Source organism: Vidua macroura, chromosome 4, assembly GCF_024509145.1.
Source record: "Vidua macroura isolate BioBank_ID:100142 chromosome 4, ASM2450914v1, whole genome shotgun sequence".
NCBI classification, from domain to species: domain Eukaryota; kingdom Metazoa; phylum Chordata; class Aves; order Passeriformes; family Viduidae; genus Vidua; species Vidua macroura.
The window spans coordinates 23,037,655-23,063,838 of NC_071574.1; positions in this window are offsets into that span (position 1 = coordinate 23,037,655).

The following is a 26,184-nucleotide window of genomic DNA, read 5'->3' on the forward strand; positions in this document are numbered from 1 at the left end:
ACTCATTAGTGTCCCTCATTCCTTCCTGGTTCTTTAGGAATGATAATGTTTCAGGTAGCAACTGAAAGTACTGGCAATTATTTTGACACCTGTAACACAGAAACATAGAACTGAGCAGTGAAATGGAGTGTTCATATGGGCAAAAGTCAAGGGAACAAGTGTTAGAACCAAGGACTTCCATCTAAACCACTGTCTTGGGGAAATGCTAACAGAAGCAAACTGCAGAGCCATTATTCTCAAGACAACAAGCTGATTTAAAAAAAAAAAAGATTCAAACCTATTGAACAATTGATCCTGTCTCAATTTTGGGATTTCTGCAAAGCCTTCCAACCTGCAGAAACACGTCCTGTATGGAACAACTAAACCATCTCCTATGACTTCCTTTGTGTTCCAAAGAAGCAGGAAGACACCCATTTCCCTACAGGCAGGTGATTAGAATTTAATTTTTTAATAATGATTCATAAGCAAGCAATGATCAAGGTCCTTTGGTCACAAGGTATAGTAGCTTTAAAGTCCTATCAGAAGAAGTTTCTTCACATGTGAGCTTCACTTATGAAAACCTCCATGTGATATGACAGATTGATTAGGAGACAAGGAAAACTGCTTATGACACAGCTTGTGATAGTACTTTGTGAAACAATGTACCAGGAACAGAAATCCCTTTTTTTCCCTCCTCTTTCTTTGCCAGGTAACTTTTATTCTTCATGGATATTTGAAATATTCTTTTATTTCAGCAATAGTGACAGATTCCTCAGGCATTTCCATAAGAAATCCAGATAACTCCTCAGGAGCAAAACAACTTAAAATAGTCAGGAGAAAAATGGCAATGATGAAAGAGTTTTTCAGACTCTTGCAGAACCAACAACAAAATTCACAGGGTAACTGCACGACTACTTTACAAGGTAGCTTTACAGGTGTTGAATAAAAATAGCCCCTTGAACATGAAATGAAAATAAATATATTTAATTTAATGATTAAATTAAGGCCAGTAGTCTGTTTGGGAAGCTTGATCCAGGCATTAAACACAGACAATTTTAAATGGTATATGATTTGGTAGGTATGTTGAAAGACCAAAATTTTTTGAATGGTAGCCAGCAACTGACATAAAAACAGTACTAAAAACTCAACCTTAAGCCCTTGAATTGTTTCCTTAGTAATGACCATACACAGTGTGAGTTAGAAACCACAAGTTTTGAACTTTCACAAATGTGAAAAAAGAGGCTGTACATAGAATAAAGCTCGAATAGTGAAGGCATCCTGGCCTATGCTGGACACCTTGTCTTCTCCTTTTTGAACCACAAGATAGAAGAAAAAATAAAACAAAAATGAAACATCTGTCCATTTGAAAACTTTGACAGCTTTATTTGAAACTTTGACAGTTTTCAAATGGACACACGAACATATTTTTCTCAAAATAGATGATATTTATTTTATTTCTTATGGATTACATATTTGGAAGAAAGTAAGAAATATATAGGCAGAGCTATTAGCATGCAATGTTTTTAATAAGGAATCAGGTTATTAACAGGACTAGCAGCCTAATAACTTTTTTTTTTTTTGACTGGTCAAATCTGTTTTATGTCCTTCAAAGTCCCATGTGGTACCTCTTATTGACTTGTGGTGACATTTACCTGAAAAGACAGAACTCTTCCCTCACCATCCGCTTGCTATTGAGCTCAGCCAATACATTGCTCAGGACTAACCAAGCTGCTTCCAAACCCAGAGCCTAAAGTCAATAAAAGCTTTATAGGATTTTCCACTTTCCCCACAGGAGAAAAATAGCTGTGAGTTCGTTGTTTGGAAACGCATTGATTAGCATATTGCTGGAACAGACTGTTGACCTAACTATCACAGACTCAGCATGAAGTCTCCTAAGTACAAGTATCTAGCAGAGTAAGAACTCTCACCTCATTAACCATTTCCTGAACTTAGAAGATCTATATTTCATTTGTTATATTAGTCAGGCAACTCAATAAATGCAAAAGAATAATTCAACATCTAACAGAAGTAAACTCATCTAGAAGTAGAAGAAATCATTCAATTTGCATTGAAAAAAAAATTGTAGTATTTTCTTGCACCTTTTATTTTTCAAGTTATTTATTTAAATAAAATTGAAAATTATCAGGAGATAGTTCAGGTGTCAGGACACCCTCAGAGCATAAAAACTGTATTTTCAGTCAGCCAGCTATGCAATTCAAGACAGCAGGACATAAGCAATGTAGGACTGCTCTATTTGTAACACTCCTGTCAACCCAGCTGAGATACAAGATGCTTAAAGACACTGTGCTACTCTTGATCTTGGGTGGAAGGGGGAAAAAAGGGAAAAAATCGTTGTGCTGAATGAAAAATCTATGTGGGACTTTTCCAAGAGACAGATCATTGCAATAGCATATTGCAGTGGGACAGAGTATTTTTAGGTACTTTAAGAATGGAACTGTAGGCTTTTTGTGTAGAATTAAGGGAATAAGATGTGAGAGAGCCACACTGCCTCCTTTCTTCCTGCCTGCTCTTGGTTTGTTTTCTCAAAAAGTTGCTCTAGAATTATTCCCAATTCCAATGTTGGATTAGTGGGGAATCCACACTTCCCTCAGGAAAGATCTGGTTTTAAAGTACTGTTGTTTATGTTCTGTTTGAGTGTTTGCTATACAGCTGATATTGGTAACAGAGTAATACTGTAGAACACACACTTTTAGCAAAATAATACCCCAAATAGATCTTAACATGTGTTTCTCTATCATTGCTGGAGATAGTCTATGTCCCTTGTCCCTAGGAATCACTGAATGTCTCGTGCAGTTTCTCTAGCTTTTCTGATAAAGAGCATGATGTTTTGTTGTTCTTAGAATGCAGAGTAGTGCTTCTTCACTATAAGAAAAACCTTTCAGTTAACCAGTTCAAAGGGTCCAGTGAACAAAAAAAAGGTTGGACAAAAAGTTTCTGAATATGTGTTATCATGAATCCACCTGTATGGATGAATGTGAATTAGTTTTATGAATACTAGCTCTGTTAGGGTGTGCTCCACTGTGAATGCATTCAGCAATATAAATCAGAAAGGGTTTAGGTACACATATATGTATATGTACAAACACACACATACACCCCTTTTCTAAAACAACAGAACTGTGTACAGCATGATTCTCTCCAATCTCCCCAGAAAAGATTCTGTTTATTAACACATATCCCTGCCTCATGGCAGAAAGCTAAATGCCTCATTACCCAATTATGCCTACAAAATAACTCTGTATCATTCTAATTTTTACAAATGAAGCACTGAGGCAAAACATAAATTGATTGCTCGGAGGCCAAATTATAGCTGACCCAGGACTGAATCCCAGCCCAAATCTTTATGTACCAGATGATGCTTCTATAGTTTGGCTCTGAGGTCTAGTTCATATAAAGGGAGAGAGGGGTTTTTCCTGAGAAAAAGACTGTAAGAGCAATGGATCTTTGTAAGATCATACACCATCTTTAAACTTCAGTCTTTGAAAGCTGGAAGAAGAATGCAAGACAAGACTGAACATGTGAATGAGAAAGTAGGCATTTCAGGGTGGTGTAAGGGTTAAATCTTGCTAAAGGGAGACTTAAGGTAGGAATGCAAATCAACACAATTATGCTAATGTACAAATGGCATAAATGAGGGGAAAAAGAAGCACCAGAGTAATTTCATCTTGCATGCACTTTAGATGTCCACAATGTTTATGTCTGTGAACCAGTAACCCATAATTCATCACAGAACAAAAGAAACAAAAAAATTAATTTGTCTAAAATCCAAAAAATGAATTTATCTGTTTAATATTTGGAATAAGAGAAATTGCATTCTGTAAGTTTCTTTTCTTTCTCTCCCTTAGGGAGAAGCAGCAAATTTCCTTAGACATAGAAATATATTCCATTACTGTATCTCCCCAGCTATTTTTCTGCAACACTGGTCATTTTTTAAAAGCAACTAAGCATCTGAATAAAGTATGAAGAACTTCTAGAGTGACAAACGAATCCAGGCACTTTCAGTGGTTTCTGTTCTCTAACTCTGTTTGTGCCGATTTATTCAGGATTTTTCACTTCAGACAGTTTCTCATTAATTTCATCATCCTCTCAGTGACCCTAAGATCTTTGAATTTGCATATCAACTTCTTGTGTGAAACTTCATCAAAGTCAAACAGATCTATAGCATGCCCTAATGTCTCTAATTTCTATGTCCCACTTGCTCCTTAATAATTCTATCACGTGCTTTTGACAAGATCTAATTCTCTAAACCCATGGCTCTTGGCCACTGCATAAGAGACTTTTATCTAACATGCTAACAAGTTCATCCTTTATGAATAATTCTAAAAATCTTTCCCGAAACAGCAGTTAAATCTGCTGGCCTGTTGTTCTCTGCTTCACAACCTGAGTTAACTGGCAGTGAACAAAATGTCAAAATTACACAATTCTGACAGTGTCTGATCAAATGAAGATGTCCTCTTAGTGTTTTATACCTGCTTAGTGTTACATCTATAAGACAAGGTTTAGGATGTGCCTTGTCATCTGATCTGCTGTGGCATCAGTGCAAGATAGAGCAGGGAAAGAGATAGCAAATAAATTGACTTTGAAGTCTGTTATGTGAGAGAGGATTTAGGGAGCAGGGATTTCTTTCCTGGCATGATATCACAGAGTTGTAGGAAAGTATGGACAAAAACAACATGAGAAGATAAACCAGTAAACCCACTTGCCCAAGTCACATTCCCACTGTATTTTGCCAGAGAGAGTTTTTGTCTAACCTGTATTTGAGGACATACACTGACAGATTAGCATAAGCTCCAGTCCACTACAGAGCTCCATTGCTTTCTTTCTGACAGAAAGCTTTTTGGTGGTTCTCTTCACTAAAAGATAAAAATAGTCTAAATGGCTTTAAAAGTAATTAAAGTACATTCAACATTTAAACCAAAATGACAGCTGAAGAGTGTGATACTGACACATCAGGGCATGATGTTTGAACATAGGAATTCCCTAAATTTCAGCTAACTAAATTTCTGTGGAATACATCAAGAAGCATATTTCTCTATGCCTATTTTTTGCACTCTTTCTCTAAACACTCACTGCTTGTTAGTGTTAGGGCAAGATACTGAATCAAATGGACTGTTCATGCACTATTGCTAACTTTGTGTTTCTATGGTCTTGCTCCTCTGCACTGGACTCTCTCCAGTGGGTCTGAGTGTTTCCTGAAAAATGACTATCAATTCCAAAGCTCTCTAGCTTACACTGGCAAAAGCTCCATGTTGCAGTCAAGCTGCTGTCATCTTGAACAATGTGGGCCTGCACTGCCACCTCCCCTGTCACATTTATATTTCTGCTTGCATAGAGGCCTTTGAGATTATGGATTCACCACAACTGCCTAAGAAATGCTTCTGTACACTGGTACCATCTGTCTATCTGCAAAAATATCTTGCTGTCCACAAAGGTTCTTGGGATTATACCTATTTTCTGCAGTTAGCTCATCTTTTTTGCAGCAATTTTTACTCCTTTTAGACTTCGTTATCTACTTTTTGCATTAATATTTTTTTATCTGTTCCTTTGTAAGGACTCCAGTGAAACAGATCATCTCCTTTAGAATTGCTTGCCCTCACCTAGGAGAAAGAGTTCTCTACTGTTTTTTAGGGACTGAATTTTTCCCTCTTTCTTCTTTTATCACCAAGGCTACAAGCCTTGGCAACAGGGAAAACAGAACATCTATTTTTAGAACCAATGAGTGATAAGTGCAAAGACCTAGAGATGGATCAATTAGTAACTACTCTATATCTGTAACATTCAGCTTTGGATGGAATAGAAAAAGGCAAATCTGAAGATCATCTGCATGAGATACTGGAAACAATGAGAGCAATCTGATACTGCCCACAGGAAATATATAATGACAAAACAGTATGGGATCTAAAATTGGATCCTGTAGAACCCCAGCACTAATGACTGTTTCATTAAAGAGGTTTAACTGCAACAAGCAGGCTCCCCTGAAAGAAATACAATTCATGAAATGCTAGATAATCCAGAAAAGATGGTTAATCTCTGCTGTAGAAACTGATGTTCCTTTGTAGCAAATGATGCAAACAAATACTAAAAGAGTGGATTAACATGGTCTTTTTAGTAAATATGTGACAAGAGCTCTGCTGGATACTTCTATTAAGCATCTGGGGTGAATGACAATTGAAGTTGGCGCTGAAATTTCTTGCACATGTTGATTACTAGTGGATGTTGTTCAACCTGAACTACTACCTCATATTGAATAAATGGATGATAAAATAAGCTGTATGAAAACTACTTCTTCATAAGAAATACTGATCAATTCAGAATGCATCACATTTAAATCCAAACATGTAAAATGAAACATGGTAAAACAGATATAATACAGGAAATTATAAACTATCTGCAGGGAACCAAATTAGTACAACACTGAAACAACTACTTCAGATTAAATGTTCAATCTTCTGTTACTGTGTTGCTGAATAATAGGTTAGTTGAAAGCAGGCCTAGATCTTATTCTTCCATAAGAATCTATTCAAGATGCTGTATTATTCCTTTTCTTTGGGAGAACAATTGATTTTGAAAACACATTGCTATTTATTCATGCTGCCCAGACAATTACAGCTAAAACTTCTGCTACTTGAAATTGTATTAATGAAATACCAGTAAATACTGAGTGGAAAACAATCACAGCTTTAACGCCCTTGTTCTTTCACACAGTCTGAATACAAGAAGCAGTAAGAACTTACTAGATGGGCAATGAGGCTTTACCACAACAGGGAGATTAGTTTTTTCTGGGATTAGGACTGACACTCAGATCCTTTCTGGAGACTTCTCCTCCTGTAGTTTTGCCTTGACAGTTTAAAGGCTGAGGGTCTCACCTATTGTACTGGTATTAATTGAAGAGAGCTTGCTGCAGATCTGAGCCATCTGATCTGCCTGGAGATTCTTTCTCACTCTTCTCAAATGTTAATATTTAAATCTTTACCATCCCCATTATACTTCTCAGCCTTTCACAGTTAATTTCACCAGAAATCAGACTGTTCTCCTCAAAAGGCTCCTGGGCAATTCCATCTGTCACAGGAGCAACAATTCACTCTCATCAACCAGGCTCTTCTAGAAGCAATTTTGGCTCTCTGCATGGGAAGTACTGAGTGTACTAGTGAAAAACAGATAATTGTGAGTCTTTCTTGGTGATTACATTAATTAGCTGAAAACACAGAGGGAACATTAACATCATCTTATTAAATAAATTGCAAGAAAAGGGGTTTGATGGTTAAGTCCCTAGAATGAAATATCAGCAAACTCATAGCACCACTCTGAGTGCCCTCAAAAATTACAGTATCTTTACACTTAAACTTATCCTGATAACTACTTTTTTCGTGGTCCTTGGGTCAGGGACTTTGTGTGTTGAATTTACTGCAGCCATCACTGCTCTGTCACAAAAGACTTCCAAAATACACAGAACATGAGTAGAGTTCATTGCAGAACCATGAAGAGATGGCACTAAAGATACTCTGCTGATGCCTTGGAAGCTCACTGAGGTAGTCATTCAATAACTTGGCTAACAAAGGACTGACAGAAGGGGAAGGATTCAAATCAAGTGTGTTGAAAAGATGAACTGCAATATAAAATGCTGTCCTTATGCAGTCCTTTGAAAGAACATTTTTCAGTGTACTGTTCTTTACCAGCAATGGAGAAGAAAGAGCTATATAAGTACCTGTACACACACATGTATATACACTCATATGCTTGCATTTGTTTGTGTAAGTACAAGTTCCAAGGGAAAAAACCTCACATTTGTGAGGAACAGAGAAGTGACTAATCCCAAGTCCCACACCATCAATCTGTTATCAACCAAGACCACGCACTGAACTGCTGGGCAGAGCACACTTTAACAAAGCTGGTTTCTCACACCCTGAAAACTTGAACATCCTTTCTCACACCTAAAGCCCCCTAGGCACAGAGCAACTGGCATTTAGGATTTATGGAACTCATTTGCTATAAGGCATCATGTGCTTCCCACCTCTGCTTCCTCCCACAACTTCATTATGGAGCTGACTCCAGCTGCTGTGGCCAGGTCACAGCTGTTCTCCCCACAGCTCCCAATTGTGAGAGCAGATCTGAAGAATGTTTAGAGACCAATATACGGCAGGAAGAAAACCAAATAACATAGCAAAACAAAAAAAAAATCCTACCTAATGGATCACCAATGAGAAACTTCCAGTCATAATCCGTGACAACATTTTGAGTTTCAAGTGTACCCTTTAATTTGTAGATTACAAAGAACACATTTCTGATTAGTCTAAGCTCTGCTTTTTATGGACTGCAGCTGAATCAGTGCCTGCATTCCAGCGATGCTTTGTGAAAGCTAGATTCACCAGAGCTAACACTGTTTACTGATAAAGACTTCAGTAGATTTTGAAAGTTTTAGAAACTTTCAAAATTTTAGAAAACATTGCATATTTTTAACCTGTCTTTGGGACATTCAAAATACTGAATATGTGGCAGTCATACAGCACCAATGTCTGGCCAGACTTGAAACAGACCATGGAAGCAAGAATGTTTCTTTTCCTCATCCTTCCATTAAGGCTACTTAATAGGTAAGAGTTCTGCCACAAAACAGAAGAACATCTTGTTCCGTGTCAGAAAAAAGCTTGTAACCCCAAACCCCACTCGCATGACCTGAACCATGCCCCTTGTTGAAAACTGAGCAAGCTTCCTTTCCTGCTTACTCAGAGTCTGGTGTTGCGCATTTTCAAATGGGCGACACTCTTCCCATCTATCCCAGTCCACAGATCTGGCTCCCAGTTTGCCAGTTGATTCCACCTTCAAAGGATTACTTTATTTTCATTTTGAACTCTGAAAACAAGGCAGTTTTTTAGTGTTTTCAGCCATATTTATGAGTCTGGGTGGTATAAGCAGCATGCAGGGGATCAGTCACACAGGTCTTTTGTGTTTTACAGAGAAATAGCTCACAAACTGAAGGGGCTACAGTTCCACAGGGTTAATTGGTTTTCAAGTTTGAGCCCAAATCATACCATTCATTAAAAAAAGTTTATTTAAGGTCTATGAATGATCACAAGGCCACCATCCTTTGTCTCATTGCAGCCCCTCCCCTAAATATCTCTATTTTCAAGACTAGTTCTCCAAAAATTCTGAAATAAGCAGTGATCTGAAAATTTGCTGAGTCTCTGGGTTAACACCCTGACTTGCCACTCTGATGCTGGCGAGCAAAGGTACTTGAGTACACTGATGTAATTGCCTTGAAAGAATAAACCCAAGAAGAGCCCTAGTAGGTCATGGGCTTATAGTTTTAAAACTTTATTACCCATTAAAAGGCAAGGTCACAAAAATGCAGTTTCCCTCAACATTTTTTTTAACTGTCAATCACACCTAGGTATAGTAAATAAAGTTGAACAGACTGCTTTACAGGAAAGTATCTAGCTGGAGGAAACAACAGTGTGAGCTAATATTAGATCATGGAGCTTTGCAAACGAAGTTATTCACTTGATCAATAGCCCAGCTCGTAGCTGTTTTGATTTGTGATGCTGATTACTTACTAATAGGGAAATATGCACCTTCCTGAGGACACAACCACCAATGAATCTAATTGTTAATTAGATATGCCCTTAAATAGTAGGTTTTTTTAAACTAGCATATCTGGAAAGAAATAGAGAAGAGATTTGTAAAGGAAGTTTACAGGTGGTTATTTTATAAGCAATCTGAAAGGTGAAAAGGAGTGCAAGGAAAAGGTGATGCTGAACTTTGAGATCAGTGTCAGCAGGCAGCTGACATTGATCAGCAGGCAGGCACTCAATAATTTAATTTCCTTTTTTTCTTCTTTTTGAAGATTCTGAGAAGTTCTAATTCATGCAAAAATTCAGGTCTCTTTGGGTTATACAGTGATTATGTGTCTAGGAAATTTCTCTTAGGGGTAAAACTCCCTGCATTTTATGAGTTTTATATGACAGACAAGAGAGAGGAAAAGTAATAACAAACAAAAAAAAAAAATCATTACACTTGGAACTCTAAGAAAAGGTGATTAATCATGTGTTACATCTTAGTCAACTTTATCAGCTATTTCTCTGACAGCACAATACAAGTGGTGATTCCCTAAAGCAGAATTTCATCGTGGCAAAAGTGGTTTTGCCACTTAATTCCTGGTCATTGTATCATGGAGTATTAGAAATTATAAAAGTGTAGAGAAAGAGCTTCTTCTGGCTGCAGAATCAGTCTTCAATAGCAATTACAAAGGGTGATAATTGAAATGGGATAAATGTGTACACAGGCAGGGAAGGTCTTTAGAAATACGATTTCTGTATAGCTGGTTTGGGCTTTCCTTTGTTTTATGTGTCATGCAGAGGAAGACACAACCTCACAGTTACCCACTCTTCCCTGCCAGCGCTTTTGGTAGGCGGATCATAATTTTATAAATTTTATAAATAAATACATCCATATAAGCCCTTATTTCATTAAGCTTTTCAACATATGCATTTTTAGAAATTGTGGCCAAACAAATGGACTGGTAGTTCTCTCTTCTCACTCAAACACACTTACAGCCTTAGTCCCCATTTGCAAATACTCTGCATAAAGCATTTTTTGATGTGAAATAATCCCACAGTATGTGACCTTGCAATTTTAAACTTAAATCAGTAGCACAGAGAAAGACACAGAACCTATGAATCAGAATGGATTTTCCCAGCAAGTTTCGTTTCCTATCATACCCAATTCAAGATTAGACATGATTTCACTACAGGAAAGTACAATATTGATTCTTATCTTATGTCATTCTCCTTTATTCAGCATACAATATCACCTCAAGGACCCTGATGCTTTTGCAGCTGTGTAACAGGTGAGGAGTTACATATATGCAGAGAATTTTCACAAGTGAATTCTTCATTGTGCATGATGCAGGGTCATGGCTGTTCTTCATTCGTTTGGGAAATTGATTACTTCTCTTTAAAGCCTCTCAAGCAGCACAAAGCAGACAGAAGAATTACGAGCTAGTTTAGTGCACTTTACCTTGATAGAAAGAGCTTGTAGCTCAGAGAAGCAGGTAGGAAATTATATATACACACAGCCTTCAGCTTGAGGCTTTCACTGCAAGCTGCATGACTAAATCAGAGGCTTATTAGTACCTTGCTGATGACTTTGCTTTGAAAATATACTGGGGGAGGAAAAAGGTTGTTTGCTACTGGCTAGGGGGATGTGTAGCTGGAATATTTATCAAACCACTCTAACTGGTTGACATATGTTATTCAAAGAGCAATCTTAAAAAAAAAAAATGAGGTATAACTAATTGAGTTTATTATGCTAACTAATTGAGTTTATCATGTTTTTGTTACACATTTACATTTGCTAAAATTATAAGCAAGATTTCATACCAAATTTAGATTTGAATCTAAACCTAAATTTCATGCAATATCTGAGGCTGGGCATAGGCATTCCACTTTTGATATTTGATACTTTTACATTATCTAACAGATTAGGGCAATTTGCGACCATGGCACGCTGCTGTGATTTTCCCCAGCCATGAATAAAGCCCCATGCAGCTACTCCCTCACTTCCCCATGAGTAGGACTGGGGAGAGAACTGGCAGGGCAAAAGCTCAAAAACTTGTGGGTCGAGATTCAGACAGTTTAATAAGTAAAGCAAAAACTGCATGTACAAGCAAATCAAAATAAGGAATCAATTTGGTGCTCCCCATGGGCAGGTGGGTGTTCAACCATCCAGGACAGCAGAGCCCCATCACACATAACAGCATCTTGGGAAGACAAACACCATCACTGCAAATGTTCCCCTTCTTCTTGCAACTTTATATACTGAGCATGATGTCACATAGTCTGGAACGTCTCTTTGGATCACTTTGGGTCATCTGTCCAGGCTGTGTCTCCTCCCAACCTTCCAGGCATCCCTGTTTTACTCACCAGCATGCCATATTAAAAGCAGGAATGGCCTTGGGTCTGTGTACACCCTTCTCTCTATAAATATCTCTATATTATCAACACTGTGTTCAGCACAAATTGAAAACACAGTCCCACATCAGCCCCTGGGAAGAAAATTAACTCTACCCCAGGCAAAACCAGCACACACATAGAACAGGAAAATTCTGCAGACTGCATATAATGGATCTGATCTATCCTAAGTATGACATTCCATATAAAGCTGACTGTGGATACAAGATGGGTGTGCCTCAAATATATCAGCATCACCAAAAGTCATGAAACCAAAACCATCCAGGAACAAGTATGTTTAATTTGCTAAATGCCTCCTGCATTGTCACAGACTTACTTTTGGGGTCAAGTTACCTAGGATATACACCTTCTGCTTTTCAAGTAGGAATACCAATCTGGAAGATAAAATCCAATCAAGACATCTAACCTGTAAGGTTTAGTGAGAATAAGACCAGGCCAGATTAGACTAAGACAGAACACTAGGTTGGAAAGGACCTCAAGGATCACTTGGTCCAACCTTTCTTGGTAAAAGCATTGTCTAGAGAAGATAGGGCAGTACCCTGTCCATCTCAATCTTAAAATATCCAGTGTTGCAGAATTCTCCACTTCCCTGGGGAGGTTATTCAAATGGATGATTGTTCTCATTGTGAGCAGCTTTCTTCCCATGTTCAGTCAGAATCTCCCATGGAATGACTTGTACCATTCCCTTTCCTCTTTTCCACATGACTATTGATAAAAAGGCAGTTTTCATCTGTAGCCACCCCTGAATACTGGGACACGGTGATAAAGTCTCCCCTAAACCTTATTTTCTCAAGGCTGCCTAAACCCAGCTCTCTCAGTCTTGCCTCACAGGGCAGCTTTCCAACCCTTTGAATATCATTGTTGCGGCCCTTCTCTGTATCCTCTCCAGCCCGCTTCTATGAACTATGATAGTGAGGCACAAGGCCAATCATCCTTTTAAGGCTGACACAGAATGAGGAGATGTTTAGGAAGGCTGTATTTTAATCAGTTGTAGGATAGGGTCTGTAAATTTTTGAAAGTCAGTTTCATAATTTCCATGCATTTATAAAATAATTTATTCAATCTACAGTGCCTTGTTTCAGAAAGTCACTAAATAGGGTCTTGTTAAGACTTCTGGCACATTATTTCACTGCCAAAGACTGACAGTATTCCCTCCCTTTCCCTGCCCCACCTTTTTTCCCCCCTGACAACTGCTGTATAACTAGGACTTCCAAAAATATTAATTTGCCCCCTGCTTGTCAAAATTCGTGTAGTGTTTTCAAGCACTGACAGCAGATACTTACAATTACATCATTTGCCATTTCCTGGGGCCATTTTTTGCCCATGTAAATAAGTATAGTAACACAATAAACTGGAAAAAAAGTCTGGTTTGAAAACTAGATGCCTCAATTGAAGATGTCACAGCAGAATCTGTACATCACTATTAAATAACAGAATGTAAGTGGCAGCATTTGCAGACAGCAGAATATTTAGGTTGTTCAAGCCTAAAAAAAAGACTGAGAGAATGTCAAAAGGAGAGATAGAACACAGTGGCTGCTGTCATTCTATGACAAAAGCATTGTGTATACTGAATAAATAATTAGTGATTGTAAATATCCTGTAAGTGAGGGAAGAAAGATTTTGAGTTAGAAACATCACTAAAAATACCTACTACATTTTTGTCAGTAGTGAAGTACAAGATAAACAGAAAGACCGAGGTAGCAAATAATTGAAAATACGTCATTAAATCAATTATCAGTATTCATGAAAAATAACACTTTCCCTCCCCATCGCTTTTGAGAGGGAAGTGCAGGCATACAAGAATTCCAAACACAGTTAAGAGAAGTCTAAGGGAATGGACAACTTTCAAGAGAAAATGAATGTACAGAACAGAACTAATCAGTCCAAGGAACAGACTAAGAAACAACATGACAGAAGTATACAAATAATGACTATCATGCCCAATAAGAACCATGATACATCTACTTATCCATGATCATTCTGCAATTACAAAACCCATTTAAACACCTCACAGATTTAAAAAAGTTGGGTAGAAAGATTTTACGACCTCATATGAAAATTATGATCTTCAAGACTACAAGAATGTTCAGATTCTGGGGACAATGAGGACACTTTAAAGTGGGAAAACAAAGAGCATAGTTGTTTGAGTTTTGGTATAATCCAAATTTCTTTTCTGCTGCATGCTGGTCATTCTCAGTGTCTCCCACTGCAATGTTTAATTTCCTAATTTATCTAGATTTGCGAGTTATGGTAATTCCATTATGCTAAAAATCAACTAAGTTATTAGGTTGTTGAGGATCTTTCTCTTTTTACCTCCCCATGGCACCATTACCCTTTTTCTAGAACAATCTGAAATGTTCTGGCAAATATTTGCACTACTCTGGAAAACAATAGATATGGTTGGATGATGAAATTTCTGTCTTTCCCCTAAAAGCAGGCACCACAGTTAGGTAAAATTGTAACAGGGGAAATTAGTAATTTGTGCAGGAACCTTAGTTTAAGTTCCTTCTAAGGGTCCTTTTTCCATTGTTCCTTAGGCAGGCAACAGAGACATAAACCTTATTTGGAAACGCAGACTGTGCCAGATGGAGCAGGCTGGTTTAAAAATCAAAGGGACACAAGGGCTTGTTTGCTGTAGGAGATAAACACAAAATGTTCTGCACTGCCAACACTTATGAGCCTTCCTGTACCTTGGTGCAGGAGACATCAGTTGGCTTTCAACTGCTCTGACGCCCACTTTGGCTGGGCTGCATTGAGTCCAGGAGCACCATCATCTCTGAACACTGCTTCCCAGTATAACCAGTGGGTGTAAAGTACTGGTCTTAATTTGCTGTATTTAAAATTGTTAGGTCTAGTGCCTGAAATATTCAGTGAAAAGCTATCTGCAGGATGGTATGGACTTGACATACCATAAATATCAGTTCAGCTTCAGAAAAACTCTCAAATTGACATTTCATAGTACTTTTTCTTAGAAGGAGTAATGGTGAAGGGAGGACGAAGTGAGCAGAAACCCTAAGCAATTGAGTCTGAGAATTCCGTCTATGTTAATACCCAAGAACTATTTGGATGTCATTTAGAAGTCATAAGTACTATGAAGAGTTGCAGACAACTGAAAGTATTAACTACACATGAAAGTATCCCTCTTTCAGATAATAATGTCAGAAATCTCACCAAAATTCTCATAAACATCACAAGATTTTTTTCCAGCTTCTTACTGGACTCAACCCACTATTTTTTTCCATTCCTTTTATAATAACCACCTCATAGCTGGCAGTAAATGAAATAGCCATACAAATAAAGTGAGTAATACCTAGCAATAGGAGGTTAGATAAAATTCCTATTTGAACTGGTTTTTATTTATTATTTGCATTCAGAAAAAACTTCTTGCAATATCTTTGCGTAGTTAGGACTTGGTTTCCAGGCAGTGAGATGAAGAGTTCTTTATGAACTTGTAGATACACACTTAATATCTGTAGTCAATTATTTTCCAAAATATAGAATCATTTTTCTGCAGTATTATAGTGATAATTAAGGGTTTCTTGTGTAACTCTGAATAGTTTTGTTACTGTACTGTACAGAACTTACAAGAATATGGATGAGAAATGTATTCACAGACTATAGTTCCCTGACAGGAGGCTGTAGGCAGGCGGGAGTCAGCCTCCTCTCCCAGGCAACCTGTGACAGAATGAGAGGAAATGGCCTCAAGCTGTGCCAGTTCAGGTTGGACATTAGGAGGAATTTCTTCACAAAAAAGGGTGTTAAATATTGGAATGGGCTGCCCAGCAAGGTGGTGGAGTCAAGATGATGCTCAAGATGAACAGCAAGGTGAAGCTGCTCAAGATATGACTGGTTGTGGCACTCAGTGTGGTCATAGGTTGGACTCAATCTCAGAGGCCTTTCCAAGCTAATTGATTTTGTGTGATTCTGTCCTGCCCATGCTCCCTTCCTGTGCACCTGCTCACTGCCAGAGCATGGGACACAGAAATGTTATTGATTTAGAATAAACACTAAAAACCAAAACATCAGTGAGTTATCAGCACTATTCTCATACTGAATCCAAACCCCAGCTCTGTACCAGCTGCTAAGAAGAAAATTAACTCTATCCCATCTGAAACCAGGACAAGCCAGGACCAGGCTGCACATACTATAGTTTTTCCTGTCATTTAAACATTTTTCTGAACTAGTTCAAATTGTCTGATCCCTAATTTATCCTTTAAACATCTTTTCAAGTAATCAGTAGACTATGAGCATGAGCATGTGGTAATTTTTTGCAAATTTTTGAATTCCATAAGGACAAAAAAGTATCTAAATGCCCTCTTCAGTTTTTTCTTTGAGGGAGTTATGTGGATTAGTGTTATGGAAAACCATGCTATACAAATGGAACCACACCACTTGAAGAAATTAAGGACTTTGAAGGACTAGAAAAGCATCCCATCGTCTGACCATGACAACAGCAAAAATATGTTCTGTTCGAGCTCCTGAATATGATCAAGAGAATCAGATGATAGTGTTATTACTAATAGCTGCAGCCCTTTATCTATTTGACTAGGTAAAGGAATATATCGAGGAAGAATATGATAGATTATAGAAAGCTGGTTTATACTCAGAAACAAAGTACCGTGAAATGAGCAGTGTCTCTCAGGAGTCTGTAGTGTGACCAGTACTATTTAACAACTGCATCAATTACTTACCCAGTGGGATCCCTGGAAACACTCAGGGTCAGATTGGATGGGGCTCTGATCAATCTAATCTAGTTGAAGATGTCCCTGCTCATTTCAGGGGTTGGACCAGAGGGCCTTTAAAGGTCCCTTCCAACCCAAAATATTCTACAGTTCTACAACTTTATAAAATACTGTGTTTGAAGTTCGCTATAATTAATTGGGATAGGAAGTCAAAACAGGGCTCTTCCCACACTGATGCTTCTGAGTAACTTTTTAGAGTCTCTAAAAACAAAGTCTGTTTGAAAAATAAAGTAAGTGAGTAATCTGTTACCACACTATAGCCCAGACAAGTCATTGGAAGCCTAAGAATTCAAGAATTCCCTCATTTACTAGAACTTACATCATAAGAAGAAAATTTATGTAAATAAAATAGCTACTTGTATCATACCTGTTTAAATGGCACTAGCAGAATCTCTGAATGACAGATACCCAGTCTTTCTGGTGTGGACAGATTTTCACAAAATGCCATTCATCAGTCTTGGCATAGTTACTCCTATTGAAATGGGAGCCACACATGTTAATGTAACACATACACAGCATTTAAGGTTTAATCAAAGTAATTCTATTTTTGAATTTTTGATTGACAATCTCTTCTTTCTGCTTCCTTAACTCAGCTACATCATTATTAGCACACATACTTCTGAACAACATATCAGTAAATTTCTAGGTTGATCTAACCATGATTTACCCATGCAAGAGGGTAAATATATTGTTTGTAATGCAGATCCATTAAACCCCTGCATAACAGATCATGCTACTGTATTCCAGGCATGTAGACCCTCCCTGAAAGGAAAAGTTCATCTCTGCATCTCTTCAACAGATGCTGCAATACTCATTAATACAAACTTTGCAATGGTAAGGCTCTGCTCCAAGCTGGGCGATTGACAGAGATGGGTTTGTCTCGATGTACTTATCAGCAGAATACAGAATGATCTGGAGGCTTGGGCTGTCATAACACCTGCTTTCAAATCTTGATTACTCATTTTGGAAGAAAGAATTTTTATTATAAATTTTAATGTATTTTAAAATATAATTTCAAACCTCGAAAATCAATACTGATTATTTGGTTATTAAAAACAAATAATAAGAAACAGATTTATGTTCATTAGCATTTCTCACAAGTGGACCATATTCATCTGAAGGCAAAATGCATTTTCAAGAGTTTTGTTGTTCTTAGCATGAGTTGTGAGTTGATATAAATAAAAATAAAGAAGCATGGTGCTCAAATTTTGAAGATGGCTATCAATATTGGAAGCAACTGGTAAATCAGAAGCCAGAAGCTTCAAAATACTGACATTCAAGACTCATTCTTCATAGTACAAGATTTTTTTCCTGGGTACATACAAATCACTCATTCACACATAAAATGTATGAAGTGTTGAAGCTCATCTTTTGGAAACCTACCTTGACTTTCACTTCAAGTAAGCTTACTCTCATCTTCACAAAGGCCTACAGAGTACGAAATGTAGAGTACTGTACTTCCAAAATAATTCATATTCCATTTACATTTTTTTTAAACCCACACTAAGTAGTGATAGGTCTAAAACACACAGAGAATGTGAAAAGTACTGACGAAATTAAAAGGCTTCCTTGTATGTGACATTTTCAATACAAGTTCTTTCACTGCTCTACCACTGCCACAATATCTACCTAGCACTTCGCAGCCCTATTTTGTTGGTGGTGCCAATATTCCTGTACTACTCAATACCACTATCTGTGCAGAAAGCCTCTTTTATTTTGTGGCACTTTGTCAGAGATAAGCTCAGCAAAACCATCCAGTTGTTTAGAGAGGGGAGTATGTCATTGCAAAAGGGACTGTGACAATTGCTTGCCAACTATGTTGATAAAACATGAAGCAGGAATACAGCGAGGATTCAACTTTTGATCATGACTTTCCAAAATAATGTTACACATCATTATACACATCACAGAGGAACAGACAATTATGCAAGATACTTCACAGAATTCATTTTTTCCTCAGGAATTGTATGCATGTGAGACATCATGAAGGACAGAAATGACAATCCCACTGCAGCAAGGGGACAACAGTGAGTTGTGCTCATTTCAATGCTTGAGAGTCCTTGTAGCAAAAAACCCAAAGCAACAGCTATGGGGAGAGATGAAAGCTAGCACAACCAGCAGTGTCAATGCTAATGAGGGAAGACTATCAATGCAAACTCTCTGTTGGCTACATCAGTAGGACAATGAAGCTCAGCCTGCTGAATGTTCCAAAAATAAAATGACAAATTAGGCATCATCTAACACTACTAAGAGTATGACAACAGCTTTTATGCTTCCTGTAGAAAACCATATATTATTGTGGTACACATGTAAATACACATTGTGTATCACAGAGCCATTCTTCACCCATAAAAATGTGCCCAGCTGAAGTCTGGCAGGCATAAATGAGAAGGTTTAAAAATTTCCAGCAAAATATCAAGGAAATAAAATACACAGTTGATATAATTTCTATTGGCTACCTTCAAAAACCAATTGATGGACAAATATTAAAAAAAAACATCTATACAGATGTCCTACAGATGACAAGCAATTCATTTTTACTAAACCTGTACTGCTTGGGATTTTAAATTTGAATCAATAGGTGTGTTGCATTACCACCAAAAGCAAGATCAGAGAAAGGAATAAATGTCCCACTTACTGAGAGAAAGCATGGTGTCTCAGAAAGAGAATGGTTACAAGAAAGCCTGTTTATAGGTAGAGAACCAACTGATACTGCTGCAGCTTAATCAAATATCACAGGTATTTTTATAGGGCAAAAGGGCAGCATCTGTATTATGGGGAAGTGAGTTTGTTAACCTGCACCTTCCAAAACTCTCCCAACTAAAGATGCAGGCATAGGAAGACCTAAAGATCTTGCAAGAAGCTGCATACATTTTTAACCCATTGCACATTTTGTATTACAGAGTGACGTGTTTTGTCTTGGGAGAAGCACAACTAATCACATCACTAGTTCTATTTTGCAAATGTTTTCTTCATCAGCTTGGCACATGGAACACGCAACAGCACAACCACCATACTTACAAGCATTGTGCTGAACAAAAAGTGATATGCAGACTTTGATGAAGGTGCTGTTACTTAATCTCCAAAACAGGTCAGTAATTTTTCACATCAGCCCTTTTATGAACCATCAACCTCATTATCATAGTTCACTGCACAAGGTACCCTTGGGAGTCCAGTGCTAATAGTGAGCAGAGATAGGTAAGAAACACAGTCTAAACTCCCTCATTATAGATCCACTTTAAGGAAACACTTACATATTAGGGTGAAACAAGCATTACACTTAGAAAAACAAAAATCGATACAAGGAACCCAAAAGCTAAATGTGTTTTTTCAAGCAATACCATCAAAATTAACTCTGAGAAGCAGCCCAGGAAACTATTCATGTCACAAGTATCATTGATCTAGCTGTTAGCAAGCCTGTATGAATGCCATCATTATGCACTCACCCTTACTGGTAAAGAGACAGCATGAGAGAAGAACTGTATATTTGACAGGAACGTGCTTTAAAACAAAGGATAAAAAGGATCTTTTTTGCTTGTATGTCTCTATTATTCTCCAGGTGTAAATGATTACAGTGCCTAAGGCCGCAAGCCTTTAAGTTGCTGGTTGTTCTGGGGAGCTCTTACTGTTTTTATTGAATTTATAGTAGCTGAGGACACTTAGTGCCTTCTTGGTATCATTGATACAATTTTCCCTCTATAAGGCTTTGAAAATCTCTGGTACAGTAAAGCAGAGATAAGTTTGCTCATGAAATTTCATTAACAACACTGAATATTTTAAATAGGTATTACACCTCTATGTTTTGTTGTTTTTTTTTTTTTTTGACGTAGCCACTAGCAAGTAAGTAAGAGGACCATCAGTCTTTTTCTTATGGATAAAGCTAAGTGAGAAGAAACTTAAAGTCAATTTGTTGGCAATAACAAAATACTTCTTTCTCTTCAATAACTCAGATCACCCCAAAACATCTAGTGCTTTATCTCTTGCAAACCCACTTGATTTTTTAGTCTTAAATTTCATCTTGGCCCTAATGTCCTCTTTGTGGAACTACTGTAATATTCAGTAGGAAAAGGGTAATGTGTTAAGCGTCTGATATGACATTTTTAGAACTTAATAGACACAAATTTTGTGTCAGCTTTACATTTTCAATTTATCTCTAGATCTGAAAACAACTTACCCGTGAAGAGAAAAAAAGTATATTGTTAAGACATCAGAAGGTCTGAAAGCAGATTTGTTGCTCATTTCTACAAATTTTATGGGCCATTATTTTTCTTAAAATTTAAGTGGACTCAGATCAAACTTCCCTCATACACATTTTATTTGTTGTCATAAAACATCACTGATCCAAAATAGCCACTGTGGAGATTTTTTTTCTTTATAGCATGCTGTGACTAGGTGTACTAGTACTACTTTTCTTCAGAAAATAATGTTGAGCAAAAGGAGGTAGATGATCAACAGGTCACAGAAGGCTAGACAAAACAAATACATTTCAAATTACATTACCTTAAAAAAGAAGATACGGTACAGCAGAGTTATCGAGTTCTGAAAATTTAGTCAGCTTGAAGTTTAAATTACACTGAGTTACATCAAGTTACCTTAAAGGCTGGAAAAGAATTGGAGGAGTTAAAAAACAGTAGTAGGTTTTTCTTCCAAAATTTAAATCTGCTTTACAGGCTAGGTCAGCCAAAAATGCAAGACAACAGTGTAATTTTTGGTTTAGTTACCAGTCCACTGGGAGATCATGCTCAACCATTTTGATTTTGTTTGCTTAAGATGTGCTGACCAAAACTGACTTCACATTCTTCAGTACATTATTTCTAGTGATGCTTTTCCCTGTTTTCTTTTCCATGTACTGCCTTGGAAGCAGGTCAATTAGAATTGAAATAAAGTAAGTTTCAAACCACATGGACCAAAACAAGAGATGGAAAATTATTTTCCATGGTTTTCTATCAATCTGTACCAGGTAAGTCTCCAGCTCTTTGGAGCACTTGTTTCTATTGCGGTATGATGGTTTCAAATTAAAATGTCAGCCAAGCAACCTGTTGTACATAGGGGTACTTCTGCTACCCTCCATCCTCCTTTCTTTCAACACTTCTCTGACTGAGGAATAACAAGTTCAGGGAATCACACTGGAAACTCATGGAACAGGGGTTCCCCAAACCACCTGTGGGGTCAGCCAAACCCTAGACCCAGCCCAGAGGATTCAGACGGGACTATGAATGTAGCACAAGAAGCCCCTGTTTGGTCCCAGCTTCTCATTGGACTGCCTTACTAGCTGAAGGCACGCTCTCAGAAAGCCTATTTCTTTTCAGAAATGTTCCTTTGTAAAACATAGAATGATTTGGAAATGCATCTTCTAACAGTATTTGCAGAAAATGTCAATGCCTCCTCTAAGACATCCTGGTAAACCCAACATAATGATACAAAGAGCCTTGATGCTTCCTGTGGGAGGGGTCCCTGCCCTCCCTTGGGAGGCAACTTCAATATAGCCAGAAGTTGTCAATCACATGCTGTTTCCCTCCCCAGTTGAGGCTGTCTGTCAAAGCTTAACACACTCCCCGGTTCTAGAAAGTTCTTCTGTTCTGTTAATCCCATTGGACCCTGTTAGAATGCCACTCCTCTCCTGTATCCCGATTGGTTCATTACATGTCACCCCATCCCGTCTCCTCCCCTCTACCCGTTACCCATTGGTTGGTTTGTGCCCTAGCCACTCCTATCCCTCTGCCCTTATATTCTCGGTCCCGCCCTTGTACTGGGCTCCCTGAGTCAGTTTTCCCTCCGAGAGTGTTGCTGCTCCTTGCCTTCTCCTCGTGCTCCTACAATAAACCTCTCGGATCCTGCTGCTCGGGAGACGTCTCGTCTTTATTTGGTGGAGCTTTCCGGGTTTCATCTACCCCTCCCTGCGGACCGGCCAGCCGAGGATCACTCTCCGGACTGGCTGGGAACCCAGGGAACCCCCGGAGGACCTAATTTTATACAATTGGCGCCTCGAACACGGTGATCGCTGCCCCGGTCTCCGACGAGCGTCTCCTGCCGTGTGAGGATCTGTGACCCTGCGCTGTGGGATTACAAGCGCCGTTCGCCGCCAATCCCAGGAGTAGCTGTTCTTCTGTTTTAAGAAGACTCCTATCTCCTGGATCTGCTGACAAGTCGTGGATATCCGACCCTGCAGCTTCAAGGGAAGCCCCGGATTTCACAACACCAGCAGAGCTCCACTACCCCGCCTCAGCTTTTCTTTTCGCCGCGTCGTAGTTGGGTGAGTGCAGCTGCTCGAGGAGAGCAGCCGACGCAGGCTCTTATCCTTTCCTTTTTTCCTTTGCTCGGGTGGGGATTCTCTTCTGCAGCGAGGAGATGGGTAACCGCCTCTCCCCTGCAAGACGAGACTTTTATTGCCAAGTTAAAGCTACCCTTCAGTTGGGGAATGTTTCTTTTAATAAGCGGGTCCTTAAATCTTTTGTTATTTTCATTTTTGATCATTTTCCAGATGCCTCTACTGAGGATGTTCTTTCTATTTCATTCTGGGGAAAAGTTGGGTGTTATATTTATGATTTACAAGTTTCTGGGAATTTTAGGGTCGGGAGATTTTTTCCTATTTATGATATTATTTTTAATTTAGTTAAACAAAAAGGGGAAAGTTCGGGTCCCAGTTTTCCTACCCATTATTCCGCCCCCCTCGCTCCTAACCCCATTTCCCCTAAGGGTGGATCGGGAGATAGATCCTGCCAAAATAAGGCACAGGGTTGCCACCGTCTCCCTGCTGCCTCCCGTTCCACTCTGTCCTTCTCTTGTGCTGGGACTGGCCACCCCAGCACGAGCCCTATCCATTCCCTCGATCCTCATGCCCCCAACCCCAGTTTTACTCTCAGTTCCAGTTCTGTTTTAATAACACCTCAAAATGGCGGCGGCCTCGTGGCCGATTGCCCTGAGACACAAAATGGCGCCTCCTCCTCCTCAACCCCTCCGGTTCCCGCCACTTTACCATCTCCGCCCCCTTCGTCGGTTGCCGCCCCTGCGTCGGGTCCCGCCCCCCATCATGCGTCGATCTCGGTGACGTCGGGACCCTCCCACCCTGCCTCCCTAGCCACACCCCTGGGCGGGCCCCTGGTGGGTGGGACAGGCCTACCAGAAGGCCACGCCCCAGTGGGTGGGTCAGGCCATGCCCCAGTGGGTGGGTCAGGCCACGCCCCCTTTCCTGCCACTTCCGGTTCCCACGCTACCGGAACCGGAAGTAGGCTTTGCCGGAAGCAGGCCATCTTGGCCTGCAGGGTCTCTCATAACCAGGACCCACCGGCAAGGGAGAGGCTTCGAGCCCTAGCCTGTCCTGCCTCATCTTCAGAAGAGGATGAGGACAGTGACGACCCCCGGCCAACAACCAAGCCAGGGGAGGGCTGGGCCCGGATAAGGGCCAAGGCCATTAGGGATGGGGACCTAGATCTCGCCAGGGATCTAGGCCCAATCGCGGCACCGGTTAGACTCAAGAGGGGGAAGGAACCGCGGTGGGAACAGCTGCCATACACGGAGGTGAAGGAATTGAGGAAGGCAGCCAAGGACTATGGGAGAAATTCCCCGTTTTTTAAAAACATATTGGACCTTACTTTTACTGGACATACTTTGGTGCAGCATGACATTCGATATATAGCGAAGGCTCTGCTGTCCCCCACAGAATTTCTTCTGTGGGAAATACATTGGAAAAAGCTATTAAAACCTATTCTAACCAAATATGACCTTAAGGAGGTGCTGGGAGATGGCGCCGAGGGCCTGGAGGCGCTGGCAGGGGAAGGGGAATTTAGTAAACCAGAAGATCAGATCCTCCTTCCCGACAATCTGCTAACTGACATCCGAGATGCTGGGAAGGAGGCCCTACTAAAAATACCTGATGGAACCACCCCTCTCCAGAACTTCACATCCATCCTCCAGGGCCCTGATGAGACTTTTATTAAGTATATTGACAGGTTAAAGGAGGCTATAGACCGGCAGATTGAGAACGTCGAGGCTCGAGAAGAACTGCTGCGTAAGATGGCCTTGACCAACGCCAACCCGGAGACAAAGAAGATCCTGCGAGCTCTCCCCCAGGATCCGGAGCTGACCATCGCCAAGATGGTCGAGGCGTGCACAAAAGCGGCATCGATGGAGCAGACTGTGGCGTTTGCGGTGAGCAGAGGTGTGGGGGAGGCAATGGTGGACCTCATGAACACGCGCTGCTTCGGCTGTGGCCAGCTGGGCCATATACAAGCCAATTGCCCACACTGGCCACCAGAGAGGTCCTACCCTCATTATAACCCCTCCCCGAGACCCCCTTACAGGAATCCTCGTTATCATCGGCCGGGAAATGGGAGGCGGAGCGCGCTGAGGGGCCGCGCTATGACAACAAATGGCCCGTCCCAACGCCCTGTGCTGCCATCGCTCCCAGAGAACCACTGCCCCAACGGCACGTTTCTCCGGACATCCGCAGCCAGGAGGACGGGCTCCGGCTCCTCAGACGGACTCAACAACTGAACAGTGCCCGCCGCCAAGTCCTCCGGAGTTCCATCCATATCATGTTTCTGGATGAGGACTTGGTCCGTGTCCCGGTAGGATTCCTGCCGCCACCATACTGCGACCACCCCGTCACAGTGCTGTTCATCGGGGACTCCATCAGCACGCCGGACGACCTCACCATCATCCCGGAGGTCGTCTACTTCGAGCCAGGGGCAGAGCTCAACGTCTCCGTGGTGTGCCATCATCCTCCGTTCTCTCTGCCGAGAGGGTCTCCTTTAGCTCTGTGCTACATCTTACACATGCACTTCAGGGACACTGGTTGCAACATTCTATCGGACTTTCCTACCGATCATATGCACTTCAATGACACTGGCTGCAACATTCTATCAGACTTTCCTACGGATCAAGACCCTTCTGCTTTCTTCATTCAGAATGTTAGCAGACAAAGACCAATTATTAAAACTACCTTTGTCTTTCAGGGGAAAAACATTTCGTTGGACCTGATGGCAGACACCGGTGCAGACGTTACCATCGTCCCTCAGGCAGAGTGGCCGCGCGACTGGGAGTTAGTGTCCCCTTGTGGCACAATCTCCGGCGTCGGAGGAGCCGTCAATTCCCGACGCAGTAAGCACCTCGTGTGTGTAGAGGGGCCGGAGGGCCAGGTTGCCACAATTCGGCCTTTCGTAGTTGCATCTAACATCAAATTATTAGGCAGGGACGTATTGTCCCAATGGGGTGCCCGTCTCGACATCCCTAGCCCTGCGTGGGATTTTTAGTCTGGGCCACTGCGGAGCGCACCTCCCCACCGCTTAATTGGAAAACTGATACACCGGTGTGGGTGGACCAGTGGCCCTTGCCAATCGAAAAACTTACTGCGCTCAACGAACTAGTAGAGGAGCAGGTGCGCCTGGGGCATTTAATACCTTCCACCAGCCCCTGGAACACACCTGTCTTTGTTATTAAAAAGCCCGGCAGAGACAGGTGGCGCCTGCTCCAAGACCTAC